The sequence below is a fragment of the Rhinopithecus roxellana genome, chromosome 11 (assembly GCF_007565055.1).
Source record: "Rhinopithecus roxellana isolate Shanxi Qingling chromosome 11, ASM756505v1, whole genome shotgun sequence".
NCBI lineage: Eukaryota > Metazoa > Chordata > Mammalia > Primates > Cercopithecidae > Rhinopithecus > Rhinopithecus roxellana.
The window spans coordinates 38,343,242-38,355,694 of NC_044559.1; the positions used below are offsets into that span (position 1 = coordinate 38,343,242).

A 12,453-nucleotide genomic window follows, 5' to 3' on the forward strand; every position below is an offset into this window, starting at 1 on the left:
ATGGTGCTCAATTACAAATCAGTCTAATTGTATTATTCTGCAGTCCACATTTCTTAAGTCCTATTCTTCAAGGATATCTCATGAGGGACTTTGCCAAATACCCTAACATCCAAATATATCACTGGCTGTACTGCTTTAATATATAAATCCCACTTGGACAGAAATTCAATTTTCCTACCTAATGATACTGGCTGGTAAAAGAACCCTCACTGGAAGCTGTTCTTTAATTTGGGTGTTAACAAATTTTGTAAAGTTGTCATTTTAAGGAAAATCTTAATCATACTGTGCTCAAGAAATGGGATAGGTGGTCAAATTCTGAATTACCTAAAGGTTTACAAAACACAAAGCCCCTCCAAAACACGTAATTTGTGTTTAAATCTCCCAAGACATTTGTCCAATCCCTGCCTTATGACACAGCAATTAATCACCTTACAATGTAAAGTGCTGTACACAATTAAGGCTTTTAACAAAACCCTTAAGAACATATTTTCTCTCAAATCCAGGAACATAAATACATTCCTAATATACAGATTGCCAAGCTGAAATTTAGAATGTAAGTTTTTCTAACTGCAGGAAGCTAATGATAGCAAATGGGTACAAAACTTAAACAGTGTAAGTCTGAGTACTGTAAAGTTTAAAAATTAACACTTGCATTTGGAATGTGTTTTTTTTGTGATTTACTCTGCTTTTAAAAGTACAATGGAGATTCAGGGGATAGGGTTAGGAAGTGAATTGAGGCTAGTGTAAGGTATTAGTGTAATTTAGTTTCTTAATTTATTTTCTATCTATAAATCATATCTTTCCCTTTGGTTTTCTTAATTCAAATGACACCTGAAGTAAACATTCCAGATGCAGGAAAAAAAAAAAATAATAATGTTTTCAGTAGGAATAATTAGGGCCAATATTACATTACCTCACTTTCTCCCCAATTTTTACTGATTATTAGTAAATACTCTTAATTTCAAGTATATACAGGGAACAGAACATTAAGACACTGTTTCTTTTACTTCTTGTTTGTTAAAAGCTGGTTTTTGTTTCCTTTTAAGCCTGCACACCACTGACCTAATTTTAGATTGTAATTTCAGCATTCCCTGAAATGAAAATTATCACCTTAAGTTCTGACATGATTCAGGAGTTTCAGAATATAAAAACACCTCTTAGTTAAAACCCTGACAAAACAAAGCATTTAAAAATGAGTATTCCATAAAAACAGTTATTTTAATATAAAATTTAAGATAAGGTTCAAGACCATCCAATGATACATAACTTTTGGAATAAAACCGATTTTCCACGAGGGTAAAACTACTGTTTTAAAACCAGAATAGTAAAATAACATATAATATATAATTCTCTCCCATATGTATGCATCTATATTTTAAAATTATTTATGACTATTGGATATGCCTTGCCCTACAAAACATATGCCAAAATAGAACTTTAAAAATAACAATGTAAAAAAAAACATAAATAGAAATCCTAAATATTTTTCCTGTATACGGTGAAGCATGCTGTGGCTTCAACATGCATTCCCTGGAATATAATATCACCTGAGAGGGTTTGGTTTTTAAGATTTTATTACAGAAAATTTCCAATATATACAAAAGTACAGAGAACAGTAAAATGAACTCAGTGGCAGACCATAAAACATGGTAACAAATTCCTCCTATCCTTACAAGCGTTATCTCTTTGCAATGTAACTTTACTAAAGCTGCTGCTAGAGGTATAACTTGCTTTCTTCATCCCTCTCTCAGCAACCAATATAACCAGAAAAAATAAGTGGAGGCACAGGCAACCTCAACATCATCAACCTTGATTTAACTGACACTTATAGAACATTACATTCAACAATGGCAAAGTACATTTTTTTCAAGTATACATGATTATATCAATTATATACATTAAATTAATAATTATAAGCCTTGCTTCCCAACACACAAAAACCTCCCTCTCCCAGTTGGGAGCTAGGTTGCTTCATTGGTGAATTCTGAAAGAAAAAAATAAAACAAGGCAAACATAAAACAAGAAAATAGAAGTACAGACTAATCTCTCTAATGTTCAAAAAGATACAAAATTTAACAAAATTTTAGGAAATTCAACCCAGCAATATATTAAAAAAGATAATAATCGTAACGAGGTGAATCAATGTAATTTATCATATTAACAAAACAATGGAGAAAGCCATATTTCAATAACTGCAAAAAAATTAACAAAATCCAATATTCATTAATGGTAAAAGCCCTCAACAAACTAGAATTATAAGAGAACTTCCTAAACCTTATTAGACATCTACAAAAATCTACAAATAACACAAAACTCAAAGATGAAAGATTTTGTTTTATAACTCAGATCAGTAACAAGGCAAGGATTTTTGCTCTTACCACTTCAACACTGTACTAGAAGTTAAAATCAGTGTAATAAAAAAAAGGAAAGTGTAAAGATCAGAAGGCAGGAAAAAACTGTCTTTATTTGCAGATACTATGATCCTATACATAGAAAATTCCAAGATATCTACAAAACAACTATTAGAGCTATTAAGTGAAATTAAGTCACAGACTACAAGGTCAATATTCGAAAGTCAAATGAGTGTCTATATATCAGAAAATTATTACAATTACAATTATAAATTATAGAATATATGGAATTATAAATAGAAAAATTAAAAAAACCCCAATCTATTACAATAGTATTAAAAATATTTAAGATTAAGTTTAATGAAAGATGTGTAAGACCTATATGCTGCAAATTACAATATACTGCATTATCATGAGAATTTTAAGGGAAATTAAAGAAGACTTAAATAAATGGAGAAGATACCATGGTTCACATATAAGATTCATTATTGTAAAGATGCCAGTTCTTCCCAAATTTATCTACAGATTCAACACAATCCCAGTCAAAATCCTTGCAGGCGTTTAGAGAAGAAATGGACCAAGAACAGCCAAAACACTCCTTAAATATAACAAGGTTGGAGGTCTTACACTACCTGATTTCAAGGCTTGCTATATGTTAGATAAATCAAGACAGCATGGTATTGGTCTACTGACAGACACATGAAATAATGGAATGATAGTCCACAAACAGAACAACACTTATATGGTCAATTTATGTTTGACACAGGTGCTAGATTAATTAATAGGGAAAAAGGTATGAGACAAGTGGATGTCTGAATAGGGAAAAAAGTGAACCTCAACTCACACACTATATAAAAATTTATGAGAAAAGGAAAATGAACCTAAACTTAAGGACTAAAACGATTAAATTTTTTTTTTTCTGAGACGGAGTCTGGCTCTGTCGCCCAGGCTGGAGTGCAGTGGCCGGATTTCAGCTCACTGCAAGCTCTGCCTCCCGGGTTTACGCCATTCTCCTGCCTCAGCCTCCTGAGTAACTGGGACTACAGGCGCCCGCCACCTTGCCTGGCTAGTTTTTTGTATATTTTTTAATAGAGACGGGGTTTCACCGTGTTAGCCAGGATGGTCTTGATCTCCTGACCTCGTGATCTGCCCGTCTCAGCCTCCCAAAGTGCTGGGATTACAGGCTTCAGCCACCGCACCTGGCCAACTATTAAATTTATAGATGAAAATATAGGAGAAAATCTTTATGACACTGAGTTGGGCAAAGATTTCTTAAACAGGACACAAACAGTATAAATCTAAGAAAAAAGTTATAAAATGGATTTCATAAAATTAATGACTTTTGCTCTCTGAAAGACAGTTAAGAAAATGAAATGATAAGCCACAGATTAGGAGAAAATATTGGAAAAACATTCATCTGAGAAAGGACCTTGATCCATGAATATATAACTCTTACAACTAAATAAGAAAAAGCCCAATAAAAAGTGGGCAAAATATTTGAATAGATACTTCACAAAAGAAGATACATGAATGGCCAACAAGCATATTAAAAGATGTTCAATTCGTCATTAGGAAAATACAAATTCAAACCATGAGGTATTACATACCTACCAGAATGACTAAATTAAAGGTGGACAATACCAAGTGTTGCTGAGGATGTGAAGCAACTGAAACTCTCCGATGTTGCTGGCGGGAATATAAAATGGTACAGCTACTTGGGAAAGCAGTTTGGTGTTTTCAAGTTAAACATACACTCACCATATGACCCAGCAATCCTACTTTTAGATATTTACCAAAGAGAAATGAAAACATGTCCACACACAGATTTGCATGCCAATATTCACAGAGCATCATTGGTAAGAGCCAAGAACTGGTCAAATGATGAGGTGAACTCTTAACACAAGTAGCAGATGGTCCCTGACTTATGAGGGTTAGACTTACGATTTTTTGACTTTACGACGTGGGAAAGCAATACACTTTCAGTGTGCTCCTCAATTTATTACAGGGGATACATCCGGATAAGCCCATAAATTGAAAATATTGTTAAGTAAAAAACACACTATTTTCAATTTACAACAATGGGTTTATCTAGATGTAACCCCAATGTAAGTTGAGGAACATCTGTAATGGATGAGGTGATAAAATCATTCTCTATCTTGACTAAGGTATAGGTTACATGATTGTATACAATTACAAAAATTCACTGTACCCTTAGTAAATTTTATTGTTTAAATTACACCTCAAAATAAAGCTACTAAAACAAAGTAAAGCAAAAACAAAACCTTAAATATGCCAATTTTTGTCCTAAGATGCTTAAATATGCAAATCACTAATTCAGATAACCTTTAGTTTTCCAATTTACCTAATTTAATAAAAGACAACTTGGTATGAATTTAGATGACCCTTAAGTCAATAAGGAAGAAAAGCAATATATATGGTTTTTTTCATTCAACTTATGTCAATCAAATGCATACTGATTCTGACCTACACATAACTGGAATTACTGGGCTGTATATACAGAATGAAACCAGACATAAGAAGCAAACACAGTGTGTCTGAAAGAAAAAAAATGTAACTCAAGTTTTTATTGCTATTAAAAAGAATCAGAACTTGTAATTATCAAATATTTGCATGTGGTTAAAAAATCCAATATAGAAAAATAATGTAAGAGCAATAGTCCTGTCTCCTCAAGTCCCCATTACCCTATCCTCACACCATAGCAATTGCTTTTAAACTCTTTGATTTTAGTCATTTTGAGGGTTACCTTTTTTTCTCCAGATAATATGCATAGTCATTTCTTAATATACCAAATTTTAGACAGTGTTGTCTAAATATAATACACTAACTTTTAGACAAAAGTTGACTTCCTACTGTTACAGACAAGGAGGCTACTCATCTTTCCCCCAAATTATAGGAATAATAGCACTGTTTTTAGTTCTTCTACATAACTTCTTTGTAACTATCATCAATACAGTTATACTCCTATATTTCTTATTTATCAACTACAGACAATATCTATCTGATAACAGAACTTTATATTCTTCCCTCCTTCTCTCCTCCTTATACTTCTACCTTCTAAACTCTACTATCAAAGTTGGCAACTATTACATTCCTTTTGTAACTATAGTGAAGCTACAAGGTTGATTGCTTCCAAAACTAAAAATCAGCATGTAATGTTTACGATATTGTGACTACATATTGTTTACTGCAAAGCTGGGCATCATTACATTTAGTCTTGAACAGCCTTTTTCTTGAAAGCTTTTTTTCTTTCAACATAGCTTTAACAGTCGGCCCTCCATATCCACAAGGGTTCCAGGACCCCACTTGAGGATAACAAAATTGGTGTATGTTCAGATACATATGCAATGAGGCATATAATGAGGCCTTATACAAAATGAGGCAGTACAATCAGCCCTCTGTATCCATCACAGTCCTCACAGTCCTAATCCACAACTGGGTTTCAATCCATAGTTGGCTGAATCCTGAGATGTGAATCTGGGTGCTTCCCTATTCCAAAAGATAACCCACAATTAAGGAAAAGTTAACATCTACAGAAGTTTTCACTCAAAATCTTTATAGATGGTGAAAGTTTGCCACCATTTACAAATTTAGTAGTTTTAGTTCTCTTTCAGAAAACAAAGAAAATCTGATCTTTCACCATCCACGGTTGGGTTTCAATCCACAGTTGACTGAATCTGGGGATATAAATCCATGGATACAGAGGGCTGACTGTACTTTAATTGTAGAATTTATATATAAGTACTGCTTTCGTGATTAGCTAGTAAATGAATCTATTCATTCATCACATATTATTTAGCACCCAGTTGAAGGGAAGTTTTACTTTACCTCCACTCCTGCTAAAAAGAAGCCATTTAACAAATGCAGAAGGAATGATCAGATAAGAACAATTAGTACACCCCACCCCTCCCAAAAGGTAAAGGGATTATGTATTTTAGATTTTAAAAAACACAAGATGTAATAATTCAAGGTAACTTTTTTTTTTTTTAAAGACAGAGTCTCATTGCCAGGCTGCAGTGCAGTGGCATGATCTTGGCTCACTGCAACCTCCGCCTCCCAAGTTCAAGTGATTCTCCCACCTCAGCCTCCCAAGTAGCTGGGGTTACAGGCATGCGCCACCATGCCTGGCTAATTTTTTGTATTTTTAGTAGAGATGGGGTTTCACCCTGTTGGCCAGACTGGTCTCGAAGTCCTGACCTTGAATGATCCACCCGCCTTGGCTTCCTAATGTGCTGGGATAACAGGTGTGAGCCACTGCGCCCAGCAGGTAACATATGAATCCTGATCATATCCTAGTTTTTTTTTTTTTTTTTTTTTAGAACAAAAACATTTATAGGACATTTTAAAATGGCTGAAAATGAGGTGAAATTAGGGAATTACTAGCTTTTTTGTCTTGTAATTGTTATTGTGGGTATCTAAAATGTTCTTATTTTCAGAAGTTTCAAACTGAAATACTCACGGTAAGATATCATGATGTCTACAAGAATGCTCACCTATGACTTTAGGCAAATGTTAACCTCTCTGAACTTCATTTATGAAATGGAATAATAGCTATCTCAGATAGGGAGGCTATGAAAAGGCTCAGTACTTATTATTACTGTTATTAGTACAACTTAGCACTACTAGTAAACAATGGGACTGCAAAAGGAAATTTTTTAAAAAACCAGTCTGCTGTGAATAAATTATCTGGCTGTGGAAACAAGGCAAACATATTATGAAATGGACATCAATGCAAGACATTAGAATTTTCAGACTGTGTTATATTATTCAAAGATTATTTTTATAGGTTCAAGATTCCAAAACTAAAACAATTTTACAGTTATTTGATTTTTAAAAACCTGTCTTATTAGAAGAGACAAAGATGGTGACTTAAATGTCAACATTTAATAAGCGGAAAACAACCCATTCAAACCCACTAGAAATAATTATTTCCAAAAAGCAGAAATTACACAGATCATAGTAGATACCTACTTTTTCACAAAGTTGTAACTTTCATCCCATCGAAAAGTTCCCTCTATGCAGGAGACTAAAGAAATATATTTAGATATAAATGAAAGAAGGAAGGGGGAAAAGGAATAGCAGAAAGAAAAACTTCTATTTCTTACAGCCATTTATCCAAATAAAAATAGAAGAAAAAATGAACACGGAACAATATAATACTGTCCTTTAAATTGCTGATCAGAATATCTTTATTTAAAAAGAGCACAGGGGGTGAACGTAGAGAGCAAGTATCTGTGATATTAATACAAATACAGATTATGGAAGAGATCCTTGATCAATTCCAACAATGATCAGTAATAGCTTTTCCTTTCCTACGGGAAGCCAACTGGCTGTTTCTAAGTTCTATAAAAATCTGGGTGCTCAAAGGAGCACCCTTATCCAAAAGATAAGCTACAATTAAGGAAAAGTTAACATCTATAGAACTTCTCACTCAAAATCTTTATAGCTGGTAAAAGTTTGCTTTCTGTGTTTCTTTCAGAAAACAAAGAAAACCTGATCCCTCACAGTCAAGATTCCTGTGATGAGGGAGGTAATAAATGGGGTCATGGCACTTCTCCCCTTTGAATAGTCATCTGGTTACATCCATGGAATTTGTCTGGAAGTTTCAGGCCAAACCCTGCAAGTCCAAATCTGTGGTGATATAACCCATATAAACTCCAAGGTCCTGAGGTTGTTCAGACCACAAAGACCCTATCTTTTGAGACCAATATCTAAATATTGGTTACCAAGATTTTAGAAAGTATCTAAGCTATACTCTAAGACTGAAGCTTATTGTGCCACAAGACATGTATGGATAAGGTACAATAGGAATTCAGGAGAGGCAAACACTGCCTCTGGGTGAGTGGTCTGGGAAAGCCTTCCTGTAAGGGTATGACATTTAGGTTATGTCTTAAAGCATGAGAAGAATTTGAACAAACAGTCTAGGAGCTGGGGTGGGACATGTGGGATGACTTGAGAGAGGCTATCATTCTGGGCCACAGTAGCACTGTTAGAGCAAAGAGATGGAGGAACATCAAGAAATTAAGGCTGCTCATGGTTTAATGTCAGAGCTTTAGGAAGCTGAGGTCGGGGGGGGTGTGGTTTGAGACCAGCCTGGCCAATATAGCAAGGCCTTGTCTCCACACACACAAATTTAGTTGGGTGTGGTGGCATGTGCCTGAAGTCCCAACTACTTGTGAGGCTGAGGTTGGAGGATAGCTTGAGTCCAGGAGGAGTTTGAGGCTGCAGTGAGTTATGATCACACCACTGTACTCCTACCACTGTACTCCAGCCTGGACAACAGAGTGAAACCCCATCTCAAAAAAAAAAAAAAAAAAAAAAAAAGAAAAAAGAAAAAGAAAGAAAAAAAGAAATTAAAACCATCCTGATGATACCAAGTGAGATTTAACAGAAAACTCCTACCCTAGTTAGAACATGTTCTACTAAGAAAAAGCAGCAGCATTTCATGTAACATATCATAAAATCCTACATATTCTGATTATCTAATAAAGGTCCTATGTTATCTTGCAATAAATATGTATGGAATTTACAAGACCTATTAATATCTATTTGCTAAAACATGTTCTTGAAACCTGTACTTTGTGGCATAATACTTTGTAAGAAAAAGAGGAAATAAAATTAACAATGCTTATTAAATATTTACTATATGCTCAAGTAAAACATACACCAATGTTTGCCAAGCCCTTCCCCAGCTTTGGGACTATTTCTGCAACCCTCTAATTCCATATATGGTAATAGTAGGAACAGCCAGGCTTATATAACATGGTTCCATTGCCCTGCCTCATTCGATAGTCCAGGGGTACACACCAGACCCAAGCAGGACCAGATTTCCTTCCTGGATGTTTGAAATTCAGACTCAGAGCTTCCTTGAATCGAATAAACATACTGTAGCTGAGCTGTCTTGCGTGTGTATTCACGGACTAGGAAACGGAGAGTGCCAGTCTCCAGAGTGAAGAATAAAGCACACAAACAGCCAGAAGCAGAGAAGAAACAGAGGGACTAGCCTAACAGTGGTTTAGTTTCTCATTCTAGATTGTTTCTAAGGCCTGGCTATACTACTGCTTAAAGTTGTGCAAAGGCTAACCCACACAACCATGAATAGTGGCCCTGATGCCTGCCTGCCCTTGGGGTCCAGGAAACAACCTAATATCCTTAGAATAAGTACCTTTTTTTGGCTTAACTTTAGTGAGTATCTGTTTCTCTCTAACATGTTCTAGCTTACCAGGCATTGTGTTAAAGACACAAATATATTTTATTCAATATCTCATTAAGCTCAAAGTGCTATATATATATTACAAATACATTATAAAGGTAGGTTGTACTTTCTGTGGTTTATCTTGTACCAATAGGCTTCAATTTTGTTAAAATCAAAAAGATTTCTGTGGGAAGAGAAATACTGTTTCTACGACATAAAAAATTTTTATCAATTGTCAACAATTGCCGACAAGCCAGGTATGGTGGCACATGCCTATAGTCCCAGCTGCTTGGGAGGCTGAGGTGGGAGGAATGGTTGAGCCCAAGAGTTCGAGGCCAGCCTGGGTAACAGAGTGACACCATTTCAAAAAGAAAGGAAAAGAAAAAGAATTGCTGACACATGCTAACAGCAATTACATGAGTTGAATCACAGGGGTCAATACCTACAAGATTATAGACAGCCTGCATTTAACTTCACCAATAATGCCAGTCACAGGTTAAAAAATTCTAGCCGTACGTGCATCTCTCTTGTAGACAGCAATTTACTAACAACATCAGGATAGTCTTTAAGAGCTCTCATACTCCGACATCCTTTCAGCCCTTTGTAGACCCAGCTGAGACACATTTTCTCCTGGGGGCAAAAATACTGATTTTTTAATCCCTTCCTAACATGGACATAATTTTATGTAATAGAGAAGAACAAGTTATATTTAAATAACATCAATATAAGTCATTTATTTTACAAACTGTTCTTTCCTACACAAGGTTCTAACATTGAGTAAAACCCCCAAATCTGAAAGTAAAACGGTCACTAAGTGAAGATCCTAAATTACTGTGACAGGTATATTTTGAACATTCTTCCATCAACTGGTTTTCCGAAAAAGACATAATGATAACTAGTTCTAGCTTTTTTTATAGAGTTGTGGGGCAGGGAAGAGAGAAATGTGACATAAGACACAATAATCAGCACATGTATGTACAAGATACCAGTATAAAATTGGTATGTATGTGTGTGTGTGTGTGTGTGTGTGTGTGACAAAGTCTTGCTTTATTGCCCAGGCTGGAGTGTAGTGGTATAATCTTGGCTCACTGCAAGTTCTGCCTCCTGGGCTCAAGCCATCCTTTCACCTCAGCCTCCTGAGTAGCTGGGAATGCAGGCATGTGCCACCATGCCTGGCTAATTTTTTTGTAGTTTTTGGAGAGACAGGGTATCCTTATGTTGCCCAGGCTGGTTTCAAATTCCTGGGCTCAAGCGATCCGCCTGCCTTGGCCTCTCAAGTGCTGGGATTAGAGAGAGACATGAGCCACGATGCCCGGCCTAACACCGAACTTTTACAGCAGGCTTTAAATGGAGATAACCATTCACAGTCCTTCTGGCCCATACTGTAAACCAATACCTATTCTAAGAGAATTCTCACTCTATTACAGTTTTAAAAAAGATGTCCACGATATTCAGAAATATCAGTGTATTATTCTGTAACGGTCTGTCTTCTAAGTGGAAATAGTGGTAATTATTTTCCACTTAGAAAAATCACTAATGTTGACCTAAGAAACACGTGTTTAACAAAACCTTTAGCAAAGCTACTAAGGAAGAAAAGCAATGGAAAGAAATGCACTAGTTGGAAGACGGTGGATAGGAGACAGGGCTAACATGTAGCTCCCACATGCATGAACAAAACAGCGTGAAAAGACTCACACTGTGATCTTTTGCTTCAAGACACTGCGGGAACGTACCGGCAAAACTGAAAGAGTTCACAGATCCTTTGAAAGAAGTGGGCACGCCACTGCAAATTCCTCAAAGCAGGTAAAAACCTATGAGTTCTCAAAGTGTGAGGGGGGAAAACCTACCTTGGAACACACATCCCTACTGGGGAATCTGAAAATCCAGATGACAGGAGAAGGATTTAACCTTCCCTAGGGCTGAAATGGGTTTAGGAAGTCATGAGAAATAAAAAAGTACAAGTAGTAGTGGGAAGTTCCTTGAAAGCAATCTCAGTCTCCAGCTTGAGCCCCAGGAAGCCATCTGTGACTATATCTCACAGGGGCCCTCAGGGAAGGCAGCTAGATTAACTGGGGAGGGGTCATGGGGCAAAGGAAGCTCTCAACTGAAATTGGTAGTGGTTTCAACCGGGCACAAATTTTCTTAGAGTCTGGAGGACAAGCAGGAGCTGCTGTGGATACAAGCGAGTAAGCGAGGGCAGAACACAGGAGCCCCCACCGACCCAGTGGGCAGATGGGGAGGGGTGAGCTCCAAAAGCCGTAGCAGGGTAGCTCATGGCCTGTGGCAAGGTTTGAGCAGGGCATTACAGGAGTGAGACTGGCTTCGCCAACTGCCTGAGAGCTGGGTGAAGCCTCTCACTACTATCTGCCATTTCCCTGGCAAACTATATAACACAGTAGATGCAGCGAAGATCCCCTCTGGAGCATAATCCCATTGGCCTGAGAACCACCACCTGCCCCCTACAGTGGCTGTGGCAAGCCCCACCCAAGGAGAGTCTGAGCCCAGACCCACCTAAACCAAACCCACCTGACGGTATTTCCCTACCCACCCTGGTAGCCAAACATAAACACAGAAACTCTTGGGAGCTTTATGGCCCCACCCATCACTGGAGAAATCAAAATACTTACCCTGGCCATCTCAGCACAAGGCTTAGAGCCACCTACTAGTACCAAAGCTGACGCTGTCCTGAAAGTGCCACTTCCTGGCTGGAGGCCAACCAACTCAGGCCACTACAGCAACCCAGGACAGAATAACCCTGATCCCGAGAAGAAGACAATACCTAATTCCACTGTTTGCAACATCCTGGCTAACCAGAGGTCCTGAGGGTGTCCAAGTGACAACTTCATTGCTAGCATAACCAGCATTCAAGAAAGCTAGCACACTAAACAT

The 12,453-nt window shown here is 36.9% G+C and overlaps 1 protein-coding gene across 2 annotated transcripts in view; it reads right to left on the reverse strand.

Annotated features, from left to right (window-relative positions):
- PDZD8 (PDZ domain containing 8) overlaps window positions 1-12,453 on the reverse strand; it is a 108,842-nt gene that overhangs the window by 14,459 nt on the left and 81,930 nt on the right. The gene's annotated exons all lie outside the window — the stretch shown is intronic.